Source organism: Palaemon carinicauda, unplaced genomic scaffold (assembly GCF_036898095.1).
Source record: "Palaemon carinicauda isolate YSFRI2023 unplaced genomic scaffold, ASM3689809v2 scaffold56, whole genome shotgun sequence".
NCBI lineage: Eukaryota > Metazoa > Arthropoda > Malacostraca > Decapoda > Palaemonidae > Palaemon > Palaemon carinicauda.
In genome coordinates this window covers 182092-204584 of record NW_027171827.1, presented here as the reverse complement: position 1 = coordinate 204584, position 22493 = coordinate 182092, and the positions used below count along the sequence as shown (strand labels likewise).

Here is a 22493-nt window from a genome sequence, read left to right as displayed (position 1 = left end):
ATTTAATCGACCCTCCCTTCCTCCCCATTGAGAACCAGTGGACCGAGGAATAATTGAGGAGGTGTCAACAAGAAGTACTTGAGTACCTGGCCACAGGTGGCGCTGGTAAATACACTCCCTTCTAGTATTGTGATAGCTGGCGTATCCCTCCATAGAATTCTGTCGGGCAACGGAGTTGACAGCTACATGATTATCGGGTAAGTATATTCAAAAATTTATTTTATTAATAAAAATAACATTTTTTAAGATTTGTCAAGGAGGGAGGTTTTGGTAACTGCGCTTGTTAGAGTGACACGAGGCTAAAATGCGTGAGTTTCGCGGAGGATTTAGAATGAGCGAGTCTCACACAGGATTTAAAATGCTTGAGTCTCATAGAGGATTTAGAATGAGCGAGTCTCCCTCAGGATTTAAAATGTGTGTCTCACTCTGGATTTAAAATGCTTGAGTCTCACGCAGGATGCATAACAATTGACAGGTACGCGACTGGCTCCCCTTTTACTCGTTTTGGAAAGACAACAGCCCAACCCATGGATCTTGGCTTTGGTCAAAGAAGGGTACTGAATACTGTACCAACCAGCCTTAATCGAGAAAACCATTCCAGTATGCAAGTCATCTTACTTATACAGCAAAAGTTCAGTTACTGCAAATAAAAATTGCAAATCTCTCGGAGAAATATGTGATTGAAGAGATCTTAAATCGTCCCCCAGGGTTCTACAACATATTCCAGGACACAAAAAGTTCAGGAGGGTGGAGACCAGTTTTGGATGTCTCGGCACACGTTTACAGTGCTTGAAAAGTTTTCTTTTCAAACATCCTAACAGTTCTTGGAGCGATCAAACAAAACGATCGGATGTCCGCAATAGACGGATGCATGTTTTAAATTCAACAAATAGTTTCATATTGCAAATGCCCATCTTGCTTACTGCCCTCCTTTATATAATATTTTTCTATTACAATATTTCATTTTGATTTTTTGATACAATATCCGATATTTATTATTTCAGATGAATTTTTGTTTGTATCTGAATGTTCGTAAGTCAAGGACCTATATTTAAACTTAACCTGCTCCTTTTTATTTCCATACTCACCTGGTGTTCATATACTTACCCCACCTCCCCTCCTCCAGCCACTGATTCATAGCAACAAGAGGAGGAATAATGTCCATTTAGAATATGAAAGATACAATAGTTCAAACAAATTGGTGGTATAGATCCCAAATATAGTCCTATACGTAAGTCAAAGACCCAGGCTAATCACTGTACGTAGACAGATGTGACTGGCCTAGCATACAAGCATAGAAGTGGAGTATGGGATGAATGTAGTTTGCTGGAACAGGTGTAAACTTTTTACTTGTCAAATCTATTTTATTTAGGGGGAAAATATAGTTTATTTTAGTCTGAAATACTTATTCTTATGGTAAGTTAGGAATAAAGCAGTCTAAGGGTGGTCACAGGTGGTGTAGGTACCCCGCCTCACCTTAGGGAAGGATATGGCTCTAAGGTTAGGTTAGGTGAGGAACCTTAGGTAGTGTTCTTGTTTGTTTCCTTTTTAAAAGGTTATTATTCTGTCATAACTTTTGAAAAATTAACATTAAGATAATTTCTTCTGACACTAGACTCTCTCTCTCTCTCTCTCTCTCTCTCTCTCTCTCTCTCTCTCTCTCTCTCTCTCTCTCTCTCTCTCTCTCTCTCTCTCTTTCTCTCATGCTGAGCATGGTCTTCACATATACTCTGAAGTTGTGAACTATTGCAACTTTTTTTGCAAGTGTCTGTAAATATTATAGGGTAAACCTAGTTTTAAATGAGGCATTATGTCAATTTAGAGTTATTCAGTTATACATTCAATGACCTAGATGAATGAAAGCAATTCAGATATCTCAATAATGATAAGTTTAATTACAGCAGTTGAAAATTGATATAATTCTCATAGTATTATGTTGGTTAAATATATCACCAAATATTAAGGCTTAGCAATATATTATTTCCTTCACCACCTTGTAGGGTAAGTATGGGGAAAATTTTATGTTTTAACAGCTTCTTATAGTATGTTTATTACCATTACTGAACACTTCCTCCTTCTCTTGGATGGTGTAAAGAAGACAATGCTGTAAGCATTAATGGGCTTATGGAATTAATTGGTTATTATTATTATTATTATTATTATTATTAGCTAAGCTACAACCCTAGTTGGAAAAGTAGGATGCTGTAAGCCCAAGGGCTCCAACAGGGATAAAATAGCCCAGTGCAAAAAGGAAATAAAAAAAGAAAAATACAAGAGAAGTAATGAACAATTAAAATAAAATATTTTAAGAACATTAACAACTTAAAATAAACTCTGCATTATAAACTAAAAACTTGAAAACAAGAGGAAGAGATTTAAGATAGAACAGCGTAGCCAAGTGTACCCTTAAGCAAAAGAACTCTGACCCAAGACAGTGGAAGACCATGGTACAGAGGCTATGGCACTACCCAAGAGTAGACAACAATGGTTTGATTTTGTAGTGTCCTTCTCCTGGAAGAGCTGCTTAACATAACTAAAGTCTCTCTTCTACCCTTACTAAGAGGAAAGTAGCCACTAAAAAATTACAGTGCACTAGTTAGCCCCTTGGGTGAAGAGGAATTGTTTGGTAATCTCAGTGTTGTCAGGTGTATGAGGGCAGAGGAGAGTGTATAAAGAATAGGCCAAACTGTTCAGTGTATGTGCAGGCAAAGGAAAAATGAGCCATAACCAGAGATAGGGATCCAATGCCATTGATTGTATATTAAAAATTGTGTTCCAAATTTGAATGCAGCTGCTTCTAGTCTACTGCAGGACAAGGGCCTCAGATATGTCTTTTCATGTCTTTGGTTTGACCATTTTCATCACCATGCTGGCCACTGAGGATTGGTGATGGTGGGAGACTTTAGACTGATTACTCACAGCAAACCAAACTAGTATGGGTGGCCTTGACTAGTACAGCTTTGCTGATCATGGCATTACACAAACCCATTCACCATGTTAAGGTATCCCCACTCAGAAAGGGATATATATATATATATATATATATATATATATATATATATATGTGTGTGTGTGTGTGTGTGTGTGTGTGTGAGAGAGAACTGTATATTCACAAGCTAAATATGGTATATTAACATTAAGTTAATGATAATAGTCTATAAATCAATTTCATAACTCATGCATGTGAATTATTATTATTATTATTATTATTATTATTATTATTATTCTTTAAAATATCCTATTATTAGTTAAAAATGACATTGTCTCAAGCGAATAATATATATATATATTTTTTCAAATTAAACATATGATTAAAAAACGATGAAAATCCATTAATATTTAATTAAATAATTAAAAAAAAAATATTCGCACAAGGAACGCTTCCTCTGTCAAAATCAGCTGATCGTTTGTAAACACTTTCGCTTTCATTCGACTATTTTGTCCCCGCAACACACTAACCCAAACCACTTTCGCTTTCATTTGACCGTCCCCGCAACACACTAGCAGACTACTACTGTCTGCCGTATTATTATTATTATTATTATTATTATTATTATCATTATTATTATTATCATTAACAAATAGCAACTACTGTGCTTTATATAGTAAATTGAACTTGCAATGTATATTTATCTGAAACACGCTATTAATAATTATTGATTTTACGATAAGAAATGGTCCATTGCTGAGAAAAGTAGGCACACACACACACACACACACACACACACACACACACACATATATATATATATATATATATATATATATATATATATATATATATATATATATATATATATATATATACACCCCTTGGTAGTAGGTTGGCCAGAACACCAGCCATCCGTTGAAATACTACTGCTCGAGTTATTGGATCCTTTGACTGGCCAGACAGTGCTACATTAGATCCCTCTCTCTGGTTACGGCTATTTTTTTCTTTTCCCACATATGCACCAAATAGTCTGGCCTATCCCTTACACATTCTCCCCTTTCTTCGTACACTTAACACTACTTTCCTCTTGGTAAGGGTAGAAGAGACTCTTTAGCTATGGCAAGCAGCTCTTCTAGGAGAAGGACACTCCAATATAAAACCATTGTTCTCTGGTCTTGGGTAGTATCATAGCCTCTGTACTATGGTCCTCCACTGTCTTGGGTTAGAGTTCTCTTGCTTGAGAGTACACTCAGGCACACGATTCTTTCTTATCTCTTCCTCTTTTATATTTTTGTAATTTATATATGAAAAATCTATTTTAATGTTACAGTGTTTGAAATCATTTTAATTGTTTATTACTTTTTAATAAAGTTTATTTATTTCCTTGTTTCGTTTCCTCATTGGGCTATTTTTCCCTGTTGGAGCCCTTGGGCTTATAGCAAATTAAAATGTATTTGTCCCTGCAGTATTTGGCCTAAGGAAATAAGGGTAACATAAGATATATCGACTTATAAAAGGAAATATTTATTTTAATATTGTTACTATTCCTAAAATGTTCTATTTTTCTTTATTTCCTTATTTCCTTTCCTCACTGGGCTATTTTCCCTGTTGGGGCCCCTGGGCTTATAGCATCCTGCTTTTCCAACTAGGGTTGTAGCTTAGTATTTAATGATAATAATAATAATAATAATAATAATAATAATAATAATAATAATAATAATAACTGAAATATCTAAACTAGTCTTGTATTTTCCACTATTTGTTTATTTAATGGTTTATCAAGTACTTATAAACATCAATGTACATTTTCATATATATAAAGTTCAATTTTGATAAACCCATGGTATATATAATATACGAAAAATCGAAATAAATATAATGTACTAATTCTGAAAAGTTTTTGAAAATCAGTTGTATAATTTTACATTTTTCATATAAAAAGTCACGGAATATATAAAATATATATTCTGTTTTATTCATTATTGTTTTTTATGCATTCAAATTAAACTGAATTTGAATTTTACTAAAATAATATAGAAATATCAGCTGGGCAGGATCAGCTGACTGAATGACCATTGCCAGATTGGAAAAAATTCCTTCGTAATTCTTGCAAACTGAATCCACCCAAAATCATATTTAAAAAGTTTTCAGTAATTTAAATTACATTAAAATATCATTTTGAATTATTAATAAATGAATAATAATTTAAATAATACGATATTTTTAATTTTATTAGGATTTTCCATACGTCTGTATGCGTTTCTTAACATTGATGTCTGGACACACTGTCGTGTGTTTACCTTTGTCACGTGACTCAAACTTAAGTCCGATGGCTCACCTGAACCACAATTTCCTCTATAAGTAAGTTATTTTAGGTGTTTTTATTATGTTTTATTATATTTAATTAAAGTTCTAAGTATATGTGAACGGTAAAAACTGCTTAAACTACACCAGGTCTTATAAATTACCGAATTTATGATAGAATATTGAAATTTCAAAATCTCATGGCCAGAACTTTTGACCGGCCTTTTTTAGGGGCTATATATCTTTATATATTAATTGCTACTATTTGATATATTAGTTTTTTTCGAAGCAGTTACGTTATTTCCTGTTTTATATTATCGTACGAGTTGTAACAGCAATGGGTTTGTCACATACAGTAGCTATTTATATAAGAAAAACGAAGTTTTTTTTTTTTTTAAACTCGCAGCAAATTACGTAAGAAAAATCATATTTTCTTAGATTTCTTGTTATATATTGTTCTGTTGATGATATTTTCATAAGTATATCCATCTTTTTTTTTTAATCACCACCACCCTACACAAACCCGAGGTGAGAATTGGCCCTTGGTGGGGTTGTGAAACCCAGGTGAGATTCTGTCTTTAGCGGGTGTGTGGCAATATAAACTACCCTTATGTATAAGATAATAACAGCTAATCCCAACATAAGAAAACTAGCAAAGAAATTCATATTTATGCTAGATTAATGGTGAAATTATAGTTTAAGACTGAACAATGGTTTGAGCCGAAATAAAGTTCTTCCTGTAGTAAATTATTTGCTTTCACTGAATTTGACCTTCATTTCAACAGGAATTAAACCGAAAACCTGTTTAACCGTCTAAGAACCAGGATATTTTTTAGAAATCTAATCTATTTGCACCGCTGTGTGTTCGCTTTGCTTGCGGTAAAAGAAAACCATCAAGCTCCCATGTACTGGCAAGCGGTTTATGATGAGTTACGCACGTTAACCCCATTAATTATTATTTCTTGGCTAGTTGTTTTTATTTGTAGTGAAAATGTAATTTTTTAAGAAAACCAACGTTTTTTTTGTATAGTAAACGTCAGTCTTTTGGTAGAAAAGCTTTTTTCGTCTGTAGCTATCATGAAATTGATTCCTGTTTTTAAAGTGTGCTGTTGGTGATGGTTCCCCTACGATAATGCCAGGTGAGAATCGGTCTTTAGGGGGACGGCAATATAAACTACCTTTAAGTGTAAGGTAATAACTGCTGATCCCAACATAACGATAAAAAATAAAGAAATTCTTTATTTCTGCTAAATTAACGTGGTAAAACCACTGGTGTAGGTATGGGGTGACGGAGTTGGATTTTTTATATGTTCCCCCCTAGGCCTCCAAAGCAGGGGAAGAAAATATTTATTTTTCCTTTCCTCATTGGGCTATTTTCCTTGTTGGAGCCCCTTGGCTTATAGCATCCTGCTTTTCCAACTAGAGTTGTATCTTAACAAGTAATAATAATAATGGTAACTTTACAAACTCGATGCCCCAATCCCCCAAATCTCTAGCTACCCCCTAGGGTGAAAAGACACCTTGGGAATGACTGTGACAGAGGTACCTTGCTCGAACACCGTTTTCTCCCTAGCACCATTTTCTATATCTTTAACATATTCCGATATCAAGCACAGTGATATGACGTCACTCGAGGGATTTTTGCACGGCCTGGGCTAGCTTCGCCCACAAATAAGCACCATCTCACTATTGGTTTCTTCTGGCAAGCAATATGCGGAAGCGCAGCGCATGCCAGCTGCGTCTGTCACTATTTCTGGGACCATGATATGTTATAGCATTATTAAGCTGACTTAGGATGCTATATAGTTTCAACTTATCATTCTGTGTCTGATATTTTTGGGTGAAGGGCTACGAACTTTCGTATGATGAATCAACATATTTAGGACACTTACTATCTTTTAGAAGAACACTTGTTACTTAAAATCTAGAAAGTTTGGGAGTTATTACGGAAGCATGTTTAACTTTGTTAGGTTACAACCCTCACAAGTGTCAAACATGAGATTTATGACTAAAATAAAAGACTATTTTAACGAAAACCCATTAAAACCTATTTATTAATATATATCTAGAATCTGATAGGGCAATTTTAGATGAGGCTTGGTCAAATCGTCAGATATAGAGATGCGTCAAGTGTAACGAATGTGTAAAAAGGCCTTTGTCTTAATATTTGTCCCTTGAAAACTCCCACTAGCCAATAGTAATACATTCTCATTGGAGCGCTGTGTTTAGTGGGTGGAGTTACAGTACTGCATATGTAAGTGAAAATTGTCTCAATGGTCAATGGGTATGAGTCAAGTTAAGTGGAAACAAATGTAAAAACTTAACCCTTTTACCCCCAAAGGACGTACTGGTACGTTTCAGAAAACACATCCCTTTACCCCCATGGACGTACCGGTACGTCCTTGCAAAAAACTGCTATTTAATTTTGTTTTTGCATATTTTTGATATTTTTTTGAGAAAATTCAGGCATTTTCCAAGAGAATGAGACCAACCTGACCTCTCTATGACAAAAATTAAGGCTGTTATAGCAATTCAAAAAATATATACTGCGAAATGTGCTTGAAAATAAAATAACCCCCGGGGGTTAAGGGTTGGAAAGTTCCAAATAGCCTGGGGGTAAAAGGGTTAATAAGAACTTGTAATTGTGACACGTGAAACATTAAGAAACAACTTGGAAAACGAGCAAACTTACAGTAACTAATATTTTTTCTCATCTTGCAATTGATTAAGGTCTATTAAATTTCTTATTCCTGATCTAGATATTAACCTTTAGCACCTTTGTTCAATTAGTTCATTATGCATTTTGCGTAAGATTTTTTTCTAATTCTGACCATCCTTTACATTCAGATTTCCCCGGACGGTTCCATCCTGTTCGTAATACTGGGCATGCAGTTAATTTTAATAGTCAGGCCTTCTTCATCATGAGGCTCAATACTACACAGTACTCTAGAAGTTTTGTTCCAGCTGTGGCCAAGTTGTGGAATGATTTTCCTAATCGGGTAAGTTAAATCTGTTGAACTTCAAAAGTTCAAACTCACAGCAAATGTTTTTATGTTGAACAGGCTTGCACAAGTCCATTTGTAGTTTATAAATTAAATATGTTTTAGTGTTGTTTATGTTTTTAAAGTATTTAATTTTTATTTTTATTACTTATATCATTTATTTATTTCCTTATTACCTTTCCTCACCGGGCTATTTTTCCCTGTTGGAGCCCTTGGGCTTATAGCAGCTTGTTTTTCCAACTAGGGTTGTAGCTTAGCAATTAATAATAATAATAATAATACGTAACGAGAGCTACTAATTGTGACATGGGAAACATAAAACAACAACTTGGAGGAAAGTTATTAAACTTACATTAATTGGAATATTTCTCATTATGGATTTGTGCAAAAAATGTGTTGCGAAGAAATGTCGCGTTATTTACCAAAGAAAAATATAAACGAGAACATCGTAGGTGTGTGGAGACAAGAAATTTACAGTAATGATGAAAATAAGTGTTCCTATTGTCTGATTTTAAACGTTGAATTATTTATTTGTGAGCGAACGAAGCCACTGCGAAGCGAAAACCAATTTAGGGGCGTAATGTAAATTATAGGCATTTATGAGACCATAATAGTGACCCATGTGATAGGTGTGTGTAACACATCCACATACCACTTGAGAGAAGAGAGGAGCAGTGAATTATGTTTATTTGCGAGCGAAACAACTCACGCCTTAGAAAAATACGAAGTTTTTGTAGTTGGTTAGGACGAACCGGATCAAATGAATGTGGGTAAATATTTACTATAGCACAACACTCTTAATGAAGGAAATAGGAAGTGTTACTTTTGTATAGGTACTTTGAAGTGTTCCGATGTAAGTTGGGAGAAACTTCCCTCAAATGGTTTTTGTTTGGATGTGGCTACCCTCGCTCTCCAAGCGGAAAGGTAGCGAGAAATAGTTACCAGTACATAGAAAAAGGTACAGAATTACAATCCAGGGAAGTGCTTGGAATGTATTGCTGCTAATGTAGTTTGTATCCTACAAGGATATTCAGACTGTAGCTTGCATTCGACTTATGATTTAGGTGGGAAAAGGTGAAAATTATTAGTGTACAGTGAACCCTCGTTTATCGCGGTAGATAGGTTCCAGACGCGGGCGCGATAGGTGAAAATCCGCGAAGTAGTGACAGCATATTTACCTATTTATTTAACATGTATATTCGGACTTTTAAAACCTTCCCTTGTACGTAGTACTGTTAACAAACCACCCTTTACACCCTGTAATGTACAGAACACTTAATGCATGTACTACAGCACCCTAAACTAAAACAGGCACAAATATTAAAGGCGATTTTATATCATGTGTTTCCTAAACACCTAAAAAGCACGATAAAAAATGGCAACCAATGTTTTGTTTACGTTCATCTCTGATCATAATGAAGAAACAAACTCATTTAGTGTACACATATATGTACGTATGGTTAGTTTTTGCATCGATTATATTGATTATACAGTACTGTATGTTGATTTTTTTATTACCAATGTTTTAGTTTACGTATTTTTCTTAGGACTTCCAAATGAAATCTTTTTCTTTATGACGCCGCCTGAAACGACGGCGTGTACGCTCAGTAAACAACCACGCTCAGAACAAACAAGGCATTTAACACGCATGATGATAGTGATAAATAATGATACAGTACATACAGTATTTACAGTACAAAGCATTTACAAAATATGTTACCTTACAAATATAAATTATACAGTACTTGTACGTAGCAAAGCAGGAAAACAATTTGAGAGAGAGAGAGAGAGAGAGAGAGAGAGAGAGAGAGAGAGAGAGAGAGAGAGAGAGATTGTTTTACGTACGTAAATGTAAATTTTAAACAAAAAAAATATGATAGGTTACAACATGTAGACTTTTAAAACCTTCCCTTTAACTTAATGCATACAGTACGTACAGTACTAAACTATAAAACAGGTTAAAGTAAAAAATAAAGATTGTTACTGTACTCACCACGAAAGAAGTTCCAGAAAAACTTGAATGACGATGGCGATGAATTTGCTGCACAGTAGAAATGATGATGATGAAGCTGATGATGTGTTCTACTGTGCAGTCAATGATAGTATTTTACGTCTCTTCAGACGGAGGTGTCTTTTCCTGGGACACCTCTTCAACTTCTTCAATTTCTTCCGAAGGCGTACTAGCAGGAGGAACTGGCTCTTTTTTGCGAGGCTGAAAAAACATTGTGATCGGAAGTTGTTGCCGCTGCTTCTTTTTTCGATCCAAGAGCATCCTGTAGGGAGTCGTGATGTCATCGACCTTGTTGCAGAATTGCATCGCGCGAACCATATCCTCGTCCCACTCTTGCAACATTTCTTTCGCCTCCTTCATATGGTTGCAGAACTTGGCGAGCCGTTCTAATGTTAAGCCCGTTTCTTCTACATTTTCTTGGGTCTCTTCCTGGGTACCCTCACTCTCTTCCTCACTTGCCGATTTCGTCAGGTCTTCGAGATCTGCGTCAGTTAGGGGCTGGGAATGGCAGTCCAACAACTCGTCGACGTCTTCAGTCGTCATGTCGCCAAACCCGTCACCCCCAATTATGGCAGCCAACTGCACAGATTTCCGTATTGCAGAGTGTTGGATTTCCGACGGAGTAAATCCCTTGTCGTCGTAAACAATATCGGGCCACAGCTTCTTCCAGCTCGCATTTACAGTTGCAGGTTTCATCTCTTGAAGTGCCTTTTGAATATTCTGCAGGCACGTGGCTATGGTGTACTGCCGCCAGTACGCCTTCAAGTTGAAGTCTTCATCCTCGTCATCTTGGGCAGCATCCACACACGCAACGAGGTCCGCCAAGGTATTCTTCGTGTAGAGGGCCTTGAACGCCCTGATAACCCCCTGGTCCATTGGTTGAATTAATGACGTGGTGTTGGGTGGCAGGAACTCAACCTGAACGCCCTCACGCGACAGGTCAGTTGCGTGTCCACCAGCGTTATCCATAAGGAGAAGGATCTTGAATGGCAAGCCCTTCTCTAAGAGATATTCATGGACTTGCGGGATGAAACACTGGTGGAACCAGTTGGAGGTCAGCATCTTCGTAATCCATGCCTTTTGATTATGCATCCAGTACACGGGAAGGAGATTCTTATTTTTGTTTTTCAAAGCGCGAGGATTTTTCGACTTATAAATAAGCCCCGGCTTTAACAAAAATCCAGCAGCATTGCCACACATCACGAGGGTAACGCGATCCTTGAATGCCTTAAAGCCAGAGGCTTTGGCTTCCTCTTTGAACAGGAAAGTTCGCGACGGCATTCTCTTCCAAAACAAGCCGGTTTCATCCATATTAAACACTTGTTCCGGCTTGTATCCACCTTCAGCGATAATGTTCTTGAAAGTCTGGTTCACGTAAGTTTCAGCAGCGGCAGTGTCAGCGGAAGCAGACTCCCCATGCAGGGAAACGCTTTTCAGGGCGAAGCGTTTCTGAAACTTCGCGAACCATCCTTTGCTGGCGGAAAAACGTTGTTTCTGACGCTGGGAATCAGTGGAGGTCCCTGGTTGAGGATCATCTACATCATCATCTTCTTCAGCATGGTCGCCATCGTCGTCATGAGGTTCCTTTGCCGCAAAATTCTCATACAAGCTCAAAGCCTTTGTTCGGATGGTGTTCGTATCCAACGCTATGTTCTTCTTCCGACAGTCGGCAATCCACACAGCTAAAGCACCTTCCATGCGTACGATCGTTTTATTACGCGTTGTAACGACTCGCTTCGCTGATCTGCTAAAGGTGATTGCAGCAGTCTTTCTAATGTTCGCCTCGTCCTTCCTGATGTAGCGAACGGTGGATTCGTTGATGCCAAAATGGCGGCCGGCGGCCGCGTAACTTCTACCATCTTTTAACATGTCGAGAAGCGTAACCTTCTCAGCTATCGTCATCATTCTTCGGTGGCGTTTAGGCTCACTACCAGCCTTACTAGAAGCAGAACGCTTGGGAGCCATTGTAACAGAAAGTTCAACAAAAAGTTCAACTTAAAACAGTCGCACACAGCACAGATTCAACTTCACAAACTTAAGAACGTCTACTCAGCAATACGCGGAAAGAGAAAGTGAACGATGCAGTCCCGCGAGAACTCTGATGCTGCGGGTTGGAGATGCGGGCAAAACACCAATCACAGGCTAGATAACAAAACTTGAGTTTTGATTCGTCATCTATCAGCGCTTGAACCAATCACAACCCGTCTTATACAGTACTATGGTGCGTTGGTTACTCATAGAAGATGTCCCGCGCACACTGAACGTACGTAGATTAAGTACAATACCGTAATAATAATAAATAATGATAATAATACTGTACAGTAATAATAATAATAATAATGATTAATAATAATAACAATAATAATTTTATTAACAACAACAACAATAATAATAATAATAACAATAATAATAAAAATTTACGTACGTACGCTATTTTACGCCTCTCTCTCTCTCTCTCTCTCTCTCTCTCTCTCTCTCTCTCTCTCTCTCTCTCTCTCTCTCTCTCTCTCTCTCTCGTACGCTTACAGTACTTATTCGAAATGTGATTTTTGCAACAAAGAATATTATTGGATGCAGTACTGTACTACGTACGTATACATACAAAAGATTCATGGAAAAGAAGCACATCCATTACAGTACACACCATTCTAATATGGTATGACTGCATCTGATTTGCGTTTCATGTTCGATTTAATTTTACTACGTACTGAATTATCGTATGATCACATTCTCTTTTCGTGTTTTATTTCTTTCTGTGCTGAATTATATATCATATGTAATGCAATGAACAATCAGTAAGAGCAGATATTACTATAATTACAGTATTAATGGAATTACAGGTAACAAAATATCGTATTTGGTTATCTTCAGATTTCGCGGTATTTTCGAATTTTCCGGAAAATCCGCGATATGTATATATATATGGGTTATGGGAAAACCCCGCGAAGTGGTGAATCCGCGATTGTCGAACCGCGAAGTAGCGAGGGTTCACTGTATACATTTATTTTATTTAAGGAGTATTTCTTTAGGTTGGAAGTGTACTTACTTTAGGGAAAACTTTTTCTAAGGAAATGTTTTCCCGTCCGAAGTTATATAAATTTCAGGTCTCGAATGTGAATCCATCGCTATTATGTTAGTTTGCAAGACTTCCTGGTTCAAGGTACAGTACTTCAATTTCAAAAATGTCTATTTTCAACTTTGGTTTAGAGCTTGGTACTGAACGATACGAGCCTTTATATAACGACGGACAGGGACACGTGGATAGAACACTGTCTAACCTAAGCTTCCCCACCTAACCTAACCTACAAACAGTGTCCTTACCTACTTACCTAAAGGGGAGCTAAGACCCCCATGGGAATTCCCTTAGACTGCCTCATTCTTAGCGATAGGATTGAAAATACTGTAGACCACTGAAAACTTATATATCGGAAGAAATTATCTTGATGTGCATTGGTTTATCATTTATTATTATTATTATTATTGCTTGCTAAGCTACAACCCTAATTGGAAAAGCAGGATGCAATAAGCCCAAGGGCTCCATAAGTTTTTGTAGTTTATATATGAAAGATTTATTTTAATGTTACTGTTTTCAAAATATTTTAATTCATTACTTCCCTCGTAGTCTATTTTCCCTGTTGGAGCCCTTGGGCTTATAGCATTCTGCTTTTCCAACTAGGGTTGTAACTTTGCTAATAATAATGATAATAATAAACACAGAATAGTGTGCGTGGGTGTAGCCTCAAGCAAGAGATCTCTAATTTGACTTTTGAAGACTGATAGAGAGGCTATGGCATTACCTAAGGTAAAGATTGAAGAACAATGGTTTGCTTTTGTGAGTGTCCTTCACCTAGAAGAGCTGCTTACCATCGCTAAAGAGTCTCTTGTACCCTTGCCCTTAAGAAGAAAGTAGCCACTGAACAATTACAGTGCAGTAGTTAACCCCCTTGAGCAACGAATAATTGTTTGGTAATCTCAGTGTTGTCAGGTGTATGAGGAGAGAGGAGATTGTGGAAAGAATAAGCCAGACTGTTCGAAGTTTGTGTAGGCAGAGGAAAATGGAGTCGCAAGATTTGCTTTTTCGTAGGAACAAATCACACATTTTTAAAAATAAAACCAATTCCTCTTATGTTACTCTTCCTGTCCCAACAACCCCAGAAATCTCGGATTTAAGGTCAAATTGGGAGCTCGGGGGCGTGTCAGTTTGAGTTGGCTAACTACTGCCACCTCTCGATTAAAGGGATCACGTTTATATTGTTAAGAAAAATACATTTATCATTTGTTTTGGAATGTGTTCAATGCATGAAGGTACACCATTCAGGTATCCTTGTTCGTTAGGCAGTAAAAGTTTTTGCACACAGAGATTAACTGTTAGACTTTAAGATTAGAATTCAGATGGGTTAAGACCATGAAAACGAATATAGTTTTTGGGAAAGTCATAGGTCAGGCTATTTTCCAAGGATTAAAACTGTCATAGTTGCAAGAAGATTGGTTCTTCTTCGCTAGTCTTGGGTAGTGCCATAGCCTCTGTACTATGGTCTTTCGGTGTCTTGGGGTAGAATTCTCTTGCTTGAGGGTACACTCGGGCACACTATTCTATCTTGGTTCTCTTCCTGTTGTTATTTTGAAGTTTTGTATAGTTTATATATGAAAGATTTATTTTAATGTTTTGTTCTTAAACTACTGTACTTCTGTAGTTTTTCCCTATTTTCCTTTTCTTCATATATACAGTACCTATATACTGTATATGTATCTATAATTCTATTTTGTGTGTAAACACACACACACACACACTATATATATATATATATATATATATATATATTTATTTATTTATTTATTTTTCATCGTAATCTCCTACGCCTATGGATGCAGTCATCTCTATAATGAGCTTTAAAAACGATACTTCTCCATTCATCATCATCATCTACTTCATGCTTCATAGTCCTCAGCCATGTAGGCCTGGGTCTTCCTAAACTTTTAGTGCCTTGAGCCCAGTTGAAGGTTTGGTTAACTAATCTCTTGGAGTGCAAATATCATGCCCAAACCATCTCCATCTACCCCTCACCATGTTCTCATCCACATATGGCACTTGAGTAATCTCTCTTATAGTTTCATTTTCTAATCCTGTCCTGCCATTCAACTTCTAATATTCTTGAGAGGGCTTTGATGTAAAATCTACAAAATCTGTTAGATATTGTTTCATTGTTATACCACGACTCATGTCCATACAGTAACACCGATCTCGCTAAACTGATATATAACCTGTAATATGTAATTTCAGGTGATGTGATTTCAAATTTTTACTTAACCCTTTTACCCCCGGGGTATTTGGAAATTTCCAACCCTTAACCCCCAAGGGGTTATTTTTTCCCCAGCACATTTTCAAATTGCTCTAACAGCCTTAATTTTTGTCATAGAGAGGTCAGGTTGGTCTCATTCTCTTGGAAAATGCTTGAATTTTCTCAAAAAATTATCAAAAAATATGAAAAACTAATTTTTATAGCATTTTTTAGCAAGGACGTACCGGTACGTCCATGGGGCTAAAGGGATGGCTTCTGTGAAACGTACCAGTACGTCCTTTGGGGGTAAAAGGGTTAACTTAGCCATTGTCTGATTTGCTATTTTCAATCTTTCTGATATAAAGTTATCTTTTTCAGGTGAAGTAAGGAATATATTAGTGTGCACTAAGATGTTTACTGACAAGTGTAATGGATCAGGGGAAAGGAACTGGAATAAATTTATGAACTCCCAAGGTTCTAGCACAGCCTGGCAACCAGTCGATCTGGGGTGACAGGATATTAGGGTCACCCGAAGTCTAAAGAGGGGAAAGACTACCAACCTTATATGGTAAGCAGCTCTTCTAGGAGAAGGACACTCCAAAATCAAACCATTGTTCTCTAGTCTTGGGTAGTGCTATAGCCTCTGTACCATGGCCTTCCACTGTCTTGGGTTAGAGTTCTCTTGCTTGAGGGTACACTCAGGCACACTGTTCTATCTAGTTTCTCTTTCTCTTGTTTGGTTGAAGTTTTTATTGTTTATATAGGAAATATTTATTCTAATGTTATTATTCTTAAAATATTTTATTTTTCCTTGTTTCCTTTCCTCACTGAGCTATTTTCCCTGTTGGGGCCCCTGGGCTTATAGCATCCTGCTTTTCCAACTAGGGTTGTAGCTTAGCATTTAATAATAATAATAATATAACATCAATGAACTTTACCTACTCTTGACATGTAAAAGGTAATATAGTACAGTAGTTATAGATTTCGTGTGGAAATTCCTTGTAGTTAAGGTTTGATATGAAGAATGTATGCAAATGGGGTTTTGGAAATGCATATGTTAGATTTATTTTTATTCTGTAGTTAGTATATTTAATGAACTTTTATCTTTAGTATTTAATAGATTGTATGATTATATCTTTAATTAATCTATCATCATCATCTATCCTTATTGACGCAAAGGGCCTCGGTTAGATTTCACCAGTCGTCTCTTATCTTGAGCTTTTAAATCGATATTTCTCCATTCATCGTCATCTACTTCATGCTTCAGTCCTCAGCCATGTAGGCCGGGTTCTTTAATGAATTGAATTAACTTTTACACTTAAATAAATTTTATGAACTTTGTAATAAATTCAGTTAACTTTATTATTAAAGTAATGAACCTTAAATTGAATGACTTTTTATCTAAATTTATGAATGAATTTGTAATTACATTGTGTTGTTAGCAATTAGTGTGTATATATATTTTTAAGTTATGAACAGTAGAATAAAATAATGTAACAAAAGTTGCAATATGTAACATTAGTGGTCTGTCTAAATAGGTATGCTGAAGGTAGTCCCCTATTTTGTAGTTTGGCCCTAGCAGAGGCCTAGGAGTTTGTGGTGTTACAATTTTCAATGCTGCACAAAAATCTCTTGATAATGGTCAGGAAATTTAGATGAATGGCCATGCTTTTAGTGTTGTCTTTGATTGCAGTGGTCATGGGGTCTCGCTTTTCAAACGTTGATAGTCACCATAGTGACTATGGGAAGTTCAAACTTGCTGCAATTGCTCTACTGTTGAACAGGTTGACAAAAGTCTCTCCATAGTTTAATTTTTCTTTTGAAGATCGTTACTAATCCTAATATATTGTCGTCATCTACTCCTGGGCCTATTGACGCAAAGGGCCTCGGTTAGATGTCGCCAGTCGTCCCTATCTTAAGCTTTTAAATCAACTCTTCTCTATTCATCATCTTCAACTTCATGCATCATAGTCCTCAGCCATGTAGGCCTGGGTCTTCCAACTCTTCTAGCACCTTGTGGAACCCAATTGAAAGTTTGGCGAACTATAGTCCATTTCTTTTATCGAGGCAGATTTGCACCGACTCGCAGCGGTGTTCTTTTAGCTCGGAAAAGTTTCCCGACCGCTGATTGGTTAGAATGATCTTGTCCAACCAATCAGCGATCAGGAAACTTTTCCGAGCTAAAAGGGCACCGCTGCGAGTTGGTGCAAATCTGCCTCGGTAAAAGAAATGGACTATAATTATTTTTAGCGTTGGACTGCCTTTCCTGTTAGACCCCTTCGTCTTGTATCATTTTATTTTTCCATTCAAGACTATAGCTTGGATAGTAATAATGTTATCTGATGATCCTGTGGGTATTGTTCATAACTCATTACTGTACTTTCATGTATACAGAAGGTCCTGAACTTAATTTTCACAGATATAAACACAAATCCAAATAAAAATAACAAAGATACGGGAATACCGTAATAAAACAATATATCTTTTGATACATACATACATACATACATATACCAAGGCACTTCCCCCAATTTTGGGGGTTAGCCGACATCAACAAATGAAACAAAAACAAAAAGGGGACCTCTACTCTACGTTTCTCCCAGCCTAACAAGGGACTCAACCGAGTTCAGCTGGTACTGCTAGGGTGCCACAGCCCACCCTCCCACATTATCCACCACAGATGAAGCTTCATAATGCTGAATCCCCTACTGCTGCTACCTCCGCGGTCATCTAAGGCATCGGAGGCAGCAGCAGGGCCTACCGGAACTGCGTCACAATCGCTCGCCATTCATTCCTATTTCTTTTGATACAGTAGTCAAAACAGCATTTGTAAAAACTTTATATCTATTTCATATGGAACCTGACTATTTGTTGACTTTTGTAGCTCAAAATCATAGGCATGAGATTCAGGTTAGGCCTACCTACCCTTGGCCAAGATTTAACAAAATTGGGCTTAAAACTATTTAACTTGCTAACAGCTTCTTTGAACCAAGTTTGTAAGTTAATGACCTTCTGTACATAAATGGTTTTGCCTTAACCCTTTTACCCCCAAAGGACGTACTGGAATTCACAAAACTCATTTGTTGAACCGCTTCATGAAAAGAATAGTAGTGGTCCAGGAAGTGTGTCTTTTTATTCTTCAAGATGTGTGGGTTTTGTAGTGACAAACAACACTTGACCTTATTGTATGACCTGCAGCATTGCCACAAAGAACCAAGGTCAGCAGACCATTCCATGTCTTGAACCTGGTTACTTGTTTGATGCATTTTTGCTTAGGGTAGTATTCGGCTTTTGTTCCCACGCTGATACTATACAGTACAAACCCTCCTCTTCTAATAGTTGTACGTTTTCGCCTTGGCTGAAACTCGGATGTCAAAATTTGTAATGGGGTTTTGGTAGTTGTTGGTAGGCTGGGAGGAGGTACTTTGTCTTGGTTACCACTTTGTTGTGTTTGAAGAAAATTAAGGTAAAAGACAAAAAGGTTTTGTAGTTTTCTCAATAACTAACCGAATGACGGTTTTAGTGTAACCTGTTATTGTACAATATTTGTTCCTATATAAGAGGATTCCTATTGCTGTTTATTCCCTTGCAAGTGTGGATTAGTGATATCAAGGTAACTGAGAAGTAGGGCATTGTTGCAGACCGTTGATAGAAGACATTACCTCTACTGCATCTTTCCTTCCGACTGGCAGTGTGAAGAGACGAAGACGAGCTTTCTCTTTCCCTATATGGACAAAGTTTCCTATAAAACCTATCAACAGGAGTACCATATGTCTCCCCATGGGTGAGACAGTGTTGCCAAGGAGTTCCAGTGACTCCTTCATCAAAGGGATGGATAAGACAACCCCGAGAGGTTACTAGATTGCAGCACTCAAAGGTGCGTCACATAAACTGTTCTAGCATTCTCCTACAGGAACGCCACCTCACTCGCCTGTTAGTGCGTGCGCTTACTGATGCTCGATGATCAGAAAGTGGAATATAGTCGACAGTCTATCTCCTCATACGGAGCGAGTTGCTGCTCACCATAGCTAAAGAGTCTCTTCTACCAAGAGGTCAGTCTCTATGATATTGTTCTATCCCTTGCCTCTGCCATTCATGAGCAACCGTTAAAACCTTCACACCTTTAGAAATTACTGATTTCAGGTGTTCATATATATCAAAGTACTATTTCCACAGACGGGTAAAATTCACAGATTGAATACATATACCATGTTAATTCATAGATCGGTTTTACTTTTTCTACTCTTGTACCAGTAACTTTTTATGATACATTTTCTTTAACACACTGCAAGACATTCTAAGATCATAACCAGCCGTTTAAGTTATAAGAATTTCTTCCTTCTTAACCCTTTTACCCCCAAAGGACGTACCGGTACGTCCTTGCAAAAAGATGCTATAAGAATTTTTTTTTCATATTTTTGATAATTTTTTTAAAAAATTCAGGCATTTTCCAAGAGAATGAGACCAACCTGACCTCTCTATGACAAAAATTAAGGCTTTTAGAGCAATTTAAAAAAATTATACTGCAAAATGTGCTGGGAAAAAAATAACCCCTTGGGGGTTAAGGGTTGGAAATTTCCAAAGAACCTGGGGGTAAAAGGGTTAAGAATTGAGTATTTTATCTATGGACGAATGTTTGTGTTCTTGCCTCGTCCACCCAGAAAGTTGTTGATGGAGGTTCAAGCAACTTCTTAGAGAGGTGGCAGGGGTCTGGGACTTCCCTCCCCCACCACCTGTCTACCAGTAACTACTTATACCTCATTTCTGGGTCGACCTGTGTTCGCCGGTAAGAAAGCAATCAAACGGGACCGATCACCGAAGTTCCAAGGCCGCCTGTTCACAATTCCGGAGAAAGGCTTGTCGGCATTGATAGTGGACCGGGACTTGTCAAAGCTAAACTCTTACATTCTCTGCGACAAGTGTCGGATGTTGTCCATCTCTCAGGTACGGACCTTACTTCCCCGTGGGAGCGTCACCACCTCTGTCGATCTTACCGACGACTATTATCATGTGCCTATAGCTTGAAACTTCTCTCCTTATCTGGGTTTCCGCCTAGGCAGGAAAGCCTTTGCGCTCAAGACATGCCCTTCGGCCTCAACATTGATCCCAGGATATTCACGAGTCCCGGTCCACTCTCAATGCCGACAAGCCTTTCTCCGGAATTGTGAACAGGCGGCCTTGGAACTTCGGTGATCGGTCCCGTTTGATTGCTTTCACCGGGCGACACAGGTATCTCCCCAGAAATAGATTTTTCCTTCGTCAAAATCCCTTTATAATTTTTTTATGCAGAGATTGCAGCTTCGCTGAAATCATACTCCTAATACAGTACTGTACTCGGGTTTGTAAACTGTTGTAAGGAAAAATACCTATTACATTCAAGACGTGATTGTTAAGGAATTTATAAAATAAAATCAATTTGTAATATGTGTAATATGAATGTGTGAATGAATATTTTGCGTTCGTTTGACATTCATAGTTTTCATGCATTTTATCTGTTTGAAAAAGAATTGTTAGATTTGAAAAAAAAGTTCATGATGGCACTTTCCCTGCTTGAGTAAATCCCATGACATTAATGTATTCAGTTCCACTTTAAGACAGAAAAGGCCAAACTTGCAATTACTGGCAGTATAATCTATGAAGATATAAAGGTCTTATGAAAAATCTTATTGCTTTTGTATTTCAATTCTGTTGTCAATTTGTTGATATTTATTTTTTTTTTAGGGGGACAAAGGATTGGCCGGAAGACGGGAGCCGAGGTTGAATAGCAGAAATTATGATGATGATGATCTGACTCTTCAGTTCTTCATTCTTATTAAAAAAGTGAGTTAAACTTTGTTTATTGAATTTGTCATAAAATTAGTTCGATGAACTAAGTGAATTGTGGTGACTTAAAGCATGTGTTTGTTGATAAAACAAAGCACTGAGATTTTTTAAAATAAAAATAAAAATGTTTCTTAATATAAAAAAAAATGTACAATTAGGCTATAATTTACCATTGTTGAAAAGGAAAATTATTCATACAAGACTATTTGACATGAAATATAGTATTAACCCCTTCCATCCGTGCCTCTGCCCTCCACTTCTCTTCCTTCCTTTGTTTCTCCGATTCCTCCTTTCCTAATAGTCCCTTTCCCTACCTTCGTCCCTCATTTCAGTCTCTCCATTCCCTATCCCCCTGTCTCCTTTCCTTCACCCCTTCTTTCGCTCCCTCCATTCCTTCTTCTCCTCGTCCCTTCGTCCGTAGTGAAGTGGTTAAAGTCAATGAGATCCTTGACACTATTGTTTTGGTGAGCTCTTCAAATCTGGGTGATTTTGATGATGGGCTGCATCTTAGGTCATCCTCTGGTTGCAAACAGTTTCTGTATTTTGTCTTTATGACTGTGAGGGCTGAAATTCCTGCCTCACACAGGAAAGTTGTAGCAAAGGGAGTTAGCGTTTTCAGGGCTTCACCTCCAAGATTTGACTTTTCTTTGTGAACTTTGATCCAAAATGAGCTTAGTGATTCCTTTTGCCTTTTGAAATCGTAATGAAGTGTTGCGTCATTCTGGATCTCGATAAGCTCTTCCTGTAGCTTGCTGATGTTTGCGATTTCATCAGGCAAGTCTTCAGCTTCAATGTTGAAGGGGTTTCTTACCCAACTGTAGTTGAGCGTATTTTCTCGAATGTAATGATCGAACTCTTTAATTAGCTTGGATATATGTCGCTCAATAATGCCTTGGACTTGGATGAGAGAAAATCTTTCATCCTCCAGAAGTAGGTTAAAAGATGGAAATGATGCAGTCTTTCCAGATTTTATTTTATTCATCCACAACTTCAGTTTTCCTTTGAATGCTAATAGCTTCTCAGAAAGCTCAACCAATGTCTGATCACGACATTGCATTGAAAGCACTAAATCTAGCGCCATACATCAGCTCCTGACTTTCTCCACCTCCCCCCCTCCTTCCCTCCACCAACGGTTAGATTTA

The 22493-nt window shown here is 37.3% G+C and overlaps 1 long non-coding RNA gene across 2 annotated transcripts; it reads left to right on the top strand.

The window, feature by feature from the left end:
* The first annotated feature begins 5232 nt into the window (after positions 1 to 5232).
* On the top strand, positions 5233 to 21349 carry LOC137637155 (uncharacterized). Of its 2 annotated transcripts, XR_011043423.1 has the most exons (4): positions 5233 to 5293; positions 8084 to 8235; positions 15907 to 16096; positions 21250 to 21349. It is a non-coding gene; the product is annotated as an uncharacterized lncRNA (long non-coding RNA). The 2 variants fall into 2 exon arrangements; XR_011043424.1 differs by lacking the exon at positions 8084 to 8235.
* Positions 21350 to 22493: the final 1144 nt, after the last annotated feature.